The sequence below is a fragment of the Rhinichthys klamathensis genome, unplaced genomic scaffold (genome assembly GCF_029890125.1).
Source record: "Rhinichthys klamathensis goyatoka isolate OS25496 unplaced genomic scaffold, OSU_Roscu_1.1 h1tg000311l_1, whole genome shotgun sequence".
NCBI lineage: Eukaryota > Metazoa > Chordata > Actinopteri > Cypriniformes > Leuciscidae > Rhinichthys > Rhinichthys klamathensis.
In genome coordinates, this window is record NW_026606829.1 from 1,913,936 (window position 1) to 1,925,732 (window position 11,797).

Consider the following 11,797-nt stretch of genomic DNA (forward strand, 5'->3'; position numbering starts at 1 on the left):
GGGGGGAAATAAGAGAGGAAGACAAAGAAAAGGATGAGTGGTCCAAAAACCACAGCCAAGTCGCTGAAACAGAAAGTGAATGAGAGAATGGGAGGATGAGAACAATGATGTAAAACTATGGTGTGGAACAGCTGCCTCTGGCAGCGGTGGCTGCGATGCAGTCACACTCATGTGGAGAGGCAGTGCACACACACAAACACACATATACACAAGCTATTGTAAAAGGAATAAGCCCAACCTGTCCTAGATGAGTGCATTATTATTTCACCCTGTGTTTGCGACCGTCTTTCACTTACAGCTTTGAATTCGTCCCTTAATTTTAAAGCCGCAGCTGAGTGTGTGAATGAGGCGTGTGTGAGGTGCACACAGACGAGGGCGTGCGGATGATCGTGGCCTCCTCATCAGAGTAGGGGTTGCAGGTGTATGTGTGCTCGCTGGAGACGAGCTCGTACAGGAGCACATGGTCAAGTGGTCAGCAAATTGAAAACGGAAAATTGCTGCCACTTGTTCCAACCATTGAAATGTGTGTGTCAGTAGAAGTGGCCGGGTCACAATAGATGGCCCAGTTTTTTTGGTTATTGATAAATCGTCCTCTCTAATGTTCCCCGCTTTCAAAATAGGCATAAGCAAACATATGATGAAATCTGTTTTGTAACAACTGAAATTAATTTTAAAAAACAAACAATGCAGGTCACAATTGCATCTTAACCCAATTCAAAAATAAAGTTTTATTATACAAGCTAAAATGTCAGCTGTGATCTTTCCTAATAACCAAAAAAACTTATGTCAATTTGTTCACATGACATACACAGAAAGTAATTTTCCTTATCATTTTAAACCATCATATTGCACATACTGTACCATCATATTATACTATTTACCAAGACTTTCAACCATTATCATGCTATTTGAATTCTGGATTAACAAATGCACAATCGGATACTTTCCAAAGGGGAAGTGGGGAAAAAAAAGAAAAGAAATGCTACTCTGCTGTGGTAATAGTGTGTGAAGCATATAGCACTCTCATTTAACCTCCATACCTTTAATCACCAACATTTTCCAATTCATTTCCTTACCCTCTCACCCAAGCCACGCACAGCATGATAAACACTGAATATTTACTTAGACATGCAGCTAAAGCATATTAATATCACTTCCATTCGGGAAGGATAGAGATGTTCATATTCATGGTTTGTACTGGTATTTATGCATTTATGCATAGGCATAGGCACAAATGTTGTGTAATTCAAATCATTTGAATTACAAATGATTGCATGTAGATTTATGTCAACATTGATTTAATCTTCCAAACTGTGGCAGCACATAGCACTACATTATTATTATTCATATTAATAATAATAATAAATAATACATTATATTATTATTATTATTTATTTATTTTTAAACATTGTGCATGAAAATGCTGTAAGGTTTGGAAGAGAGAGGGGCTGATGAGGTTATAGGGGTTGAAGGCATATGGAGAGTCAGGTCTTCTGTCAGCATTTTGTTACAGGAGCGGAAGGTGCCTCTCTCCACAGGGTGGGGGTACAGTGAACCCTAACTGACACTCCTGCTGGGAAACACACACCTCTCGCTCTACCAAATGTAGGACATGCAACACCATCGTCTCTGACCAGAGAGATATCAAGAATAAGGATGTTGCATTTTTGTTTCATTTTTACAGATTTTTATTTATCTATTGTACATACTTCCTTTAACCGAACTACAAGTGTGAACATACCCTAAATGTTACCATGTGTACTTGTTTGTACAAAATGTCAGTTCAGTTAAATTCACATAATTTTTAATCGGGGAAACAATTATTAAATGTGGACTCAGACTTTTAGACCCCACTTTTACTAATCTATACTGTCTAATATAGGTCACTATAATATACAGATATAAGCTCACCGTTATATCACTAAAAACACATTTAAAGTTTTAGCTTCGTTTTGATTGAAGAAGACTTTTATTTCCATATCAGAGTGTATTCCATTTCTCTATTTGTATTGCCGGTTTAATTATACTTCACAAATCTCAGAAATTGTAACAGAAATAGACCAAATCGTCTGCAAACCACAGCATGAAGAAGAACTTCGAACAATAAACTCATCCCGCTGTCCCTATTTTCCTTCTTGCGCTCTTTGTCTTTAACCACCTGCCATAAATAAGAATGAATTAAAAATGAGTACCATGCAGAATGAGACCCATTGATCTCGCCGTAAGGAGCCCGCACTTGCCTGTTTCCTTGATTGTCACACTTAGTGTGAATTATGTGGAACATGTGTTGAATTTATAAGATAACGGGCTGTAACCAGACTGCACTAGACGCCATTAGAAGTGAGTGTGATAGCGCTTTGACAGACAGAATGAATGTTGCCCCCTCTTCCATTCCCATCTTGTGCTTTTTTGGGGGGGTTGTGCAGAGGAGAGTATAGGAATTTAGAACATAAGGGTTAAAATTTTTTTTACACAGACTGTGTCCGTCCATCCATCCATCCATCCATCCATCCATCCATCCATCCATCCATCCATTATTATTATTTTTTTTTTTTTTAAATATATTTAAAATCATGTACACTCATTTACATGTGGCATAGAAAATGCAGGTTGACATATTTCAGCTCATTGTAACAGAAAACTATTGCTTTTGCATAATGCTATACATCCACACCACTAGGTGACAGTGTACAAATCTGACATAAACACATAAACAAAATACTGAGTTTGCCATTTCTACATGTGAAACCATTTGAATCCCTTAATGAAGCTGTTTTCTTTAGTGACTGCTAAATAGTTGCCTATAATGTAGGTTTTTCAGTTAATGGAAACATTTGGTGCGTCAAACAAAAATAGCTGTGGACACATTAGCATAAATTGCTCAGGCCTCTATTTCAGGCGATACTAGTGGGCGTTTGGAAACAACGTCTCTAAATGAAGCACACAGCAATGGCCCGGAAAATGAGCGATGAAACTCCAGTGAGAAGCGAAGGAGCTGTGTGTTTATAGTGCATCCTCATTGTGTTTTTTTTTTTTATTTTATTTTTTTATTATTATGCTTGAGAACAGTACAGAGATGACAAACATGGTATACAAATTTGTATCAGAATTACACAAATGTCACTACAAAATATAATATGTAGAATGTCATCTGAACATACAAAATAGCAGTGCAAAACTAAGACAAATAAAAAAATTAAAAAAAGAGATATGGAGAAGAAAGAAAAAAAAGAGAAAAAAATAAAAGTAATAACCATGAGGGTAAAACATCTTATACATCATTTAGTGTACACAAATTAAAGTCACTACAATTTGAAATAGTTTTAATTGCTTTCTTATTTACTGAGGATGAAATAGTGTTAAGATACATTTTAAATTCTTTCAAAAAAAACAATAAAAATTGGTTTGTTATTGGTGAATTTACATTTATGAATGTAAAATTTGCCAATAAAATAAAGTAAATTAATAACAAAGCAGGCTTTTTTTTTATTGGGGTCAGACTCAAAGTATCCAAAAATAATGTCTTTAAAGGTTACTGATATATCTTGCTGGATATTATCTTTAATAAATATTTCAATATTTTTCCATAGTTGTTCAGTATAGAAACATGACCAAAATAAATGATAAATAGTTTCTGTGTGAACTTGACAAAATGAGCACCTTCATTGTGTTTTTTTCTCTCATTATATGAGAACTGAACTGAGCTGGACGATGACATCACGGTTTTCTCCAGAGCGGCTATATATATATATAAATGGACTAAATTAATAACTTTTTTACAACAAAAATTAAACATCACTGAACTTACTTAAGCTGGACTGTGACGCTATATTCTTCTGGAAACAAACTTTGTTTCATTATTTTCCTGTTATCTCTGTAAAGCTGCTTTGAAACAATCTGTATTGTAAAAAGCGCTATATAAATAAATGTGACTTGACATGACTTGACTTCTCATTTATAGCAACTGAATATCCAAGAGAGAAAAACGGGATCTTCTTGGTCAAACTTGATACATCTTGGCCACTGTTTGTAAGTCCAAACCTCATTTGCATTTTATACACATTTAGTAGCGTTGTGTATGTGTGTGCTAGAAAGTTGCTTTGTGATAAGAGAGCTTCAGTATGCAGCTCTTTTGTCTAGTTTGAAGGTGGAATCATACATTTGTATTTGAATGTCTCCACGCCCTCTTTGCCTCCCCCACCCGCTACCCCCCAAAAACACTATTACTGACTCAATCTTCCTATGGGAAAACAAACTTTATAAAATTCTCCATAACCCACCAAGCGGAACCTATTTTCCTCCCGATGCAATTAACTGCGCCAACATTTACAATAATATGATTACAGCCACTTTGGAAAAAGTCAGAGAGGGTGGGAGAACGAATATTAGGTATCAGCAAGGGGTTGATCGTGATGGTCGTATTTTCAGGAGACTTGCATTTTCTTTGAGCAAATAAAGAGCCACTAAATTCTCCTTAGGCAGTAAAACCCAATGCAGTGGAACCACGATAACAAACACACCAGCCACTTTTCCTCTCTCACCAGTTTCTTTTTTTCTTCATTACTCTCGATCCGGGTTCTTCTCTCTTCCTACCTCCCTCAATTAATTAAGCCTTTCACGGGCATGTAATTAGGAACATTACCAAGTCATAAAATTGCCACCAGCCACTAAATTATGTGCAGGCCCACAGCAATTTGTTAGTAATTCCTTTCTTGAAGACATTGACACCGTGGGGTCCAAAACGTCTTCAGATGTGCCCACTGTGCCTCAAGTATAGGTATATTGTGATCTGAAAAAATACCATGGCATTGTCAAGATCATTTTGCCGTAGCACAGATGGGGAAAAGACAAGCCCACTTCTGGATTTACTTTATTTTGGGTTTGTTTTAATTGGTTAATCTAAAAAATGTGGATCTTGGGAAAATTTCATTACATTATCTCTAAATTGCGTTTTAAGACTCCGCGTTTTTAGCATTAGCTAGTCATCAGATTCGCCACAGAAATGAAGGAAATGGGAATTTGCACAACCTAAGTGACTTTTTTTTTTATCTGTACAGTGACTTTTCCAATTTCATGTCTCTGGTAAACAACCCTTTCCAATGAAGCTTGAGAACCGGAGGACAATGAGCCATTGTGCCCTGTACTCATAAAGGATTACAGAGAGAAGAAAGTGACAAATCCAAGCCTCATTCACCGTCTGATGATCCCGCTTCCACCACATTGGACATAGACACTGAGGCAAGGGGGGTCGGGGTCGGGGGGAAAAGGACTGCTATTGAGTTTGTTTGAGCTGCACATGGCATGAAAAGGTTAAAGGCATCAGTAGAGTAAAGCGCTGGGGTGATTGTAACACAAGAACCTAATCATAGGCTCTATCAGCTGAGCCATCCCTGACCCTGTCATAACCATATTCCATTGTTTCTGTTTACGGGCCAGAAGAGGGAAAGCAAGCGGAGAAAAAAACCAAAGGTTGGCAATATTGATTCCTGTCCCCTCATATTGAAACCAGATATTGATTTTCTTTCTTTTTTTAAATAGGAAAAAGTGCATTGTCCAAATGAAAGAGATTTCTTTTGGGATTTGGCAAGAGAGGAGCTGAAATGAGCATCCTTTGGAACATAGTCTCTTGCGGATTTGGTACAGGAGCTGGTAATTGAATCCAGCAAATGGGCTCGTGCATTTGGTCTGAGAGTTTTTGGCCGGAGAAAGGGAAATATCATGCCTCTGACAAAGAGGATTTATTCTCTTTCCTCCCATCATATTTAGCCTTAATAGCCTTGATTTTTTTTCTTTCAGTACTGTATTAGTCAAGAATGATGGAGTAAATGATATGACTCGGTAATGGTTATGACATCACAGTGTGTGTTACCCCGATCATGGTGGCTGCCTCCCATCACTGTCTCTTGATTAGCCCGCCGACGTTCGCCAGCATCTATTTCACATTCAGGGGGCGTTTGCTCGTCTCCCACTCAATTTGCAATTAAGACAAAATTTAGACCACTGAAGCCTGAAGGCAGGTGGGTGTCCTCAAAGCATGTTGCTTAGCAACTGTCATAGAGCAGGGCCCGGCACCTGTGCAGCAGGGGGCAGCGTGTAGAAGAAGCGGGAGACTGGGTAAAGCCTCCATCATGGATGTGTCTGAGAGGCTGAGATATAGGAGTCGGACTTGGGGCACACAGGGGGGAGGAAAGCTTATCTTAGCCAGCCATGGTTGAGTGGTAGCAGACAGACAGACAGAGCCCACGGCTGGCGCACCTCCCCGCCCCTCCTCGAGGTGGCTCGGGTCAGGGCCAAAGGGGAATATAGCCCCAGCCCCGACATGGGTCCGACACTGTTATCCTCCCGATCTCCTGGGACCTGTATCAGTGTGAACGTGCAGTGTGCAGGGAAAAGGACAGGGGGCACTGATGCTATCGCTGTCTCTGACTCTGAATGTTGAGTCCTTGGGGACGCCCTGGCCTGGAGATGATCAAACTCTCTCAGGTCTCTGAAGAGAAAAACGATGATTTGCAGACAGTGACCCCCATTACCAAGGGGCTTTCTGACTGATGGTCTTGGAAAATCGGAGTTAAATGATCAGCTAAGTTATCACATGTCAAGTCAAGTCAAGTCACCTTCATTTATAAAGCGCTTTTAACAGTATGGATTGTTTCAAAGCAGCTGTAACAAGGTTCAGTTGTTATGGGAAGGAGGAGGCGGGAACCGGCGAACATTCAACAAGTTTAATAAATAAATAAACAAATACAAAAATGAAAGTCCTCACAGACGACTGCTGGCCACAGAAACAAAACACAGAAACAAAACACAACATAAAATCAACCCTGTTCCTCTCTCGATCTCCACTGTCGTCGCTCCTCCTTTTATGCTTCCGCTCCTCCATGAGAGATACGAGACCGGTGCGTCGCGCAGGTGTCGCTCATTAGTAATCACGGCACCGGCCTCGCGCCGCTCTCTCACGGCCCTTGGCCTCGTCCTGCTCGCCACATACCCCCATCACCCCTCGCAGGCCGGGGGGTACACCCGAGACTGCGCTCTACTCCCCCCTCTTCCGGGGGGACCGGACACGGCGGCTGCGGTACCTGGGGGTATGGACAGACGAGGCGAGAGAAAAGGAGACGGAAGCATGAGGAGCGACAGACACGAGAGAGGGGAGAAAAAAAAGACTTGGTCCGTTTTCCACAACGCGCTACCATCTTGTCCTCCACCAGCTGGGCGATCTTCTCCGCCGTGCCTGGCGATGGCGCTGGATAGCCCTCGGTGGACGGCTCGACACTCCTCCGCCGCCTGGTGGACGGCGACGGCTCCTCCGTGTACGGGCAGACGGCAGGAGTCCCCCGTTCCCTGCTCCTCCCCTTCATGGCGGATGGCAGCAGGCTCCGGCCCACGGCGACCGGCGCCGACTCCTCCGCTCTCTCACGAACGGCAGCCACCCCTCCAGCACCCAGGCGGCCGGCCGCGAGCTCGACCGCCCCCCCGGCAACTCACTCCAGCGCACCGCCTTGAGCGTCCATGGTGACGGAATCTGCCCACCATGCTCGATGGCACCGCGGATTCCCCACAGCGGCGAGGACTCTTCGACAGCGCATTCCTCCTTCTTTCTGGGTTTCGGCACCAGTGTAACAAGGTTCAGTTGTTATGGGAAGAAGGAGGTGGGAACCGGCGAACATTCAGCAAGTTTAATAAATAAATAAACAAATACAAAAATGAAAGTATAAGCAAGCAGCCCCTCACGGACGACTGCTGGCCACAGAAACAAAACACAGAAACAAAACACAACATAAAATCAACCTTGTTCCTCTCTCGATCTCCACTGTCATCGCTCCTCCTTTTATGCTTCCACTCCTCCATGAGAGATACGAGACCGGTGCGTCGCGCAGGTGTCGCTCATCAGTAATCACGGCACCGGCCTCGCGCCACTCTCTCACGGCCTTTGGCCTCGTCCTGCTCGCCACAGCAGCTTTACAGTTATAATAGAAATTACCGTAACAGATTGTTTAGGCTTTACAACAGCTTTAGGATAAAGTTATTGTCCAGCTAAAGTTAGTTATGATTGATTCACTTACGTTGCGAAGATCATTAGTTATTAACTTAAATGCCGCTAACACGACACCGTTCTAAGAGAAAAACTCTTAATGCGCTCCGCCCGCCCATCCGCACAAAACAGTGCCGGGTGTCTCGAGAACGCACTCGCTGAAATAGGTCCGAAGGTGCAAACGATTATCCGTTATCTCTGAGCAAACCTCAAAAACGCAAACCCACGAAAACGCAGACGGCGCGCACATGCGGTATCACGTGTTCAGTCCATAGGTATGCGCGTTTGAATATATATTTGTGCAGGCATGTAGTCCTTCTTCACAAATCAACCCTCAACAAACTACTTCTGGTCTTAAAAATGTATAATACAGAAATTTTTGTCGCGTCTCCATAGCCACGCGAACCGGAATTATCCCAACAAAGGTTTATCTGTACTTTTATCTGTACAGAGTTAAAGGGAGGGAGGCCTTCACAGGGGAGAGACTAGTTGACACTTCAGGACTGTGTTGTCGTCGTGTCCAGGCGCTGGTCCTTCATCAGATCTGGATACGGCCTGGATCCGGTGGACTGCAGTAAAACCTCGGGATACACAGAGAGACTAATATTAGATCAACATCAGCTATTAGGTTTCTGGTATCTTGTACAGTGATGGGGATTGTTACTTTTAAAAGTAATTTGTTTCGATATTGTGCTGCTCATTTTAAAACTAAAGGTGATGATACACAGGGCAACTTTTTGAGCAATGTTGCTGGGCAATCTTGCCGAGCGATTGTTGCTTGGGCACTTTCCCATTGAAAATGGGCAATACATTTCTATCTGGATAATTTAGATCGGTCGTGGGCCCTGTGTCTCATCTGGTTGCCCGTTGACGGCAACATTGCCCAGCAACATTGCTCAAAAAGTTGCCCTGTGTATCATCACCATAATTCTTGCATTGTTACTGTTGGCAATGAATATCTTTAATTACTTTTACATGATATTTTCTCACCTTTGTCTTCATCAGAGTTGATGTACTTTTTTGTGCAGTGGAGAAATGTTTGTTCTGACTTTTTTGTGCGCTATGAGTAAATTTACACTGGAATCAGAGTTGCAGAAAAAATGCATCATACATTTTTAACAAAATTTGCAAAACTTTTAATTATATAATAATAATAAAAAAATTGTTTTTTTATAATTATTAGAACTTGTTAAGAGTTTTTCTAGCAAATGTCTTAACATGTATATTTTTGTGTGAATATAAAAAGATTAAACATAAACAGACAAACATTTTATGAACAGAAATGGAATGAGTCCCTGAACAAAGGGGGTTGGGGGGGATTTGACCGTTCTTGCTGTGAAATGTTACTCCACTCTTCCACCAAGGCACTTATGAGTTCTCGAACACGCCTCGCCTGGGGGGTTGGGGGCATATTACACATGGTTTGGCACTGCAAGGACGATCAACTGTCTACCTGTAGTCTTAGGTGTCTTACGTTATGGACACTGCAGTTTATTGCTCTGGCCACATCTGCATCCCTGCAGCAGGACTATGGCATGTTCACACAGGTGATCAGGGACCCTGGGCATCTTTCTTCTGGTGTTTTTTAGAGTCAGTACAAAGGTATCTTTAGTGCCCTAAGTTATTGGAACTTGGACCTTAAATATCTGCCTGTTGCTACCGCCTAAACTGTTAGGGCCCTATCTTGCACTCAGCGCAATTGACTTTGTAAACCGGCGCATGTATCATTCGTATTTTGCACCCACGCAAAGCGGGCTTTTCCCTCCACAGACGCACGTCGGTAAACTAGGAAATGAACTTGCGCTCCCTGGGCGGGTCGGCGCAAAAAGGAGGCGTGTTTCGGCGCAAACATTCCCTAGTGCTATTTTGCAGTTCCAGAAAACAATTGCACCACTGACCAGAAAAAACCTAGTCTAAAGTCAGTGGCGCGTTGCGCGTTGTTCATAATGCTATTTTAAGTGCGCATGCTTGGCCATAATGTAGCGGGTGCACAACGCGCATACACTTTGATTCTCTCATCAACACAGATGCAGCAGTTTTTATTTTTGCAAATCATACATTATAACAAATAAAAAGATTAACACATGAGGGAAATCATTGTGGTGTCCATGAAGATGTAAAAAAATGTAGTTTTTTTCCTCCCACACCTGTTTAAGCAACGCTGATTTGGGTGGGTTTCTCCCATCCCCATACAACGTCACTTCTCTGTCTTTCACGGTCCTGACAAGAACGTCGGTCTCCTCGGCTGTGAACCGCTCCTGGCGCGCGCCTGGTAAATCTGCCGTTATAATAGCAATCCGCCATGCAACATGCGCACCTGCTCTTAAAGGGTATGTTGGATGACGCTCTGATTGGTTTATTTCACGTTACGCCCAAACCACACCTATGAATAATGAAGCTACTTCAGACCAACCCCTTTTAGATTTGCGCCAGGCGCAAGAGGCATTTATCCCGCCGGGAAAATAGCAACAGCGCAGGGATCCGCCCACAAAGTTACTTGCGCTTTGACACTTGCGTTTCAGATCGTTAAAATAGGGCCCTTAGTGTCTTAAAAGATAGCTCACCCCAAAATTAAAATTGTGTCATCATTTACTCACCTTCATGGCGTTCCAAACCCGTAAGACGAAGTTCGTCTTCAAAACACAAATGAAGATATTTTTAAAGAAATCTAAGAGATTTAGTCTTAGTCCCTAGATTTAGGGACTTTCTGTCCCTCCATAGACAGTCTATGCAACTACCAATTTGACGCTTCAAAAAGTTCATAAAGATATCGTAAAACTAATCCATATGAATTGAGTGGTTTAGTCCAACTTTATATGAATTTAGGCTTTTATTCACATATAAACATTGATCAGCAAACATAAACAAAAGCTGAACCAAACGTGTTTGATGCGCTAGAACAAACCTCATTGGTTCTTGCTGAAGCTCAAACGTGCTGCGTAACACACGAGAATGAACCTTATTGGTTCTTGCTGAAGCTCAAACGTGCTGCGTAACACACGAGAATGAACCTTATTGGTTCTTGCTGAAGCTCAAACGTGCTGCGTAACACGAGAATGAACCTTATTGGTTCTTGCTGAAGCTCAAACGTGCTGCGTAACACGAGAATGAACCTTATTGGTTCTTGCTGAAGCTCAACCGTGCTGCGTAACACGAGAATGAACCTCATTGGTTCTTGCTGAAGCTCAAACGTGCTGCGTAACACACGAGAATGAACCTTATTGGTTCTTGCTTAAGCTCAAACGTGCTGCGTAACACACGAGAATGAACCTTATTGGTTCTTGCTTAAGCTCAAACGTGCTGCGTAACACACGAGAATGGACCTCATTGGTTCTCACAACTCATTGGTCTCACGAACATGCTTGTGCTTCCGTTTACCACAACTGATGTGTGAGTTGATAAATGTTAATAATAAAACGTGAATAAAAGCCTAAATTCAATCTGTTCATCATATAAATGTTCTGTCTCTTCAGAAAATTTGGACTAAACTGCTAATTAGTTTTTCCACTGCTAAACAAACATGAAAAACATTGTTTAAACCCTTTCCAATAAAGATCTGTAAAGCTTTCTTGGATTTTACAAAATTATCTTTAAAATACAGTCTCCTGACAAAATGGATACTAAAACTTTTTTTTTTGTGCAAATTTTCTTTGCATTCTGTACATTTATCTACACTACCGGTCACAAGTTTGGAATCATTGCCATTTTTGTAATGTCTTTTAAAGGAGTCTCTTATTCTCACCAAGGCTGCATTTATTTGATCAA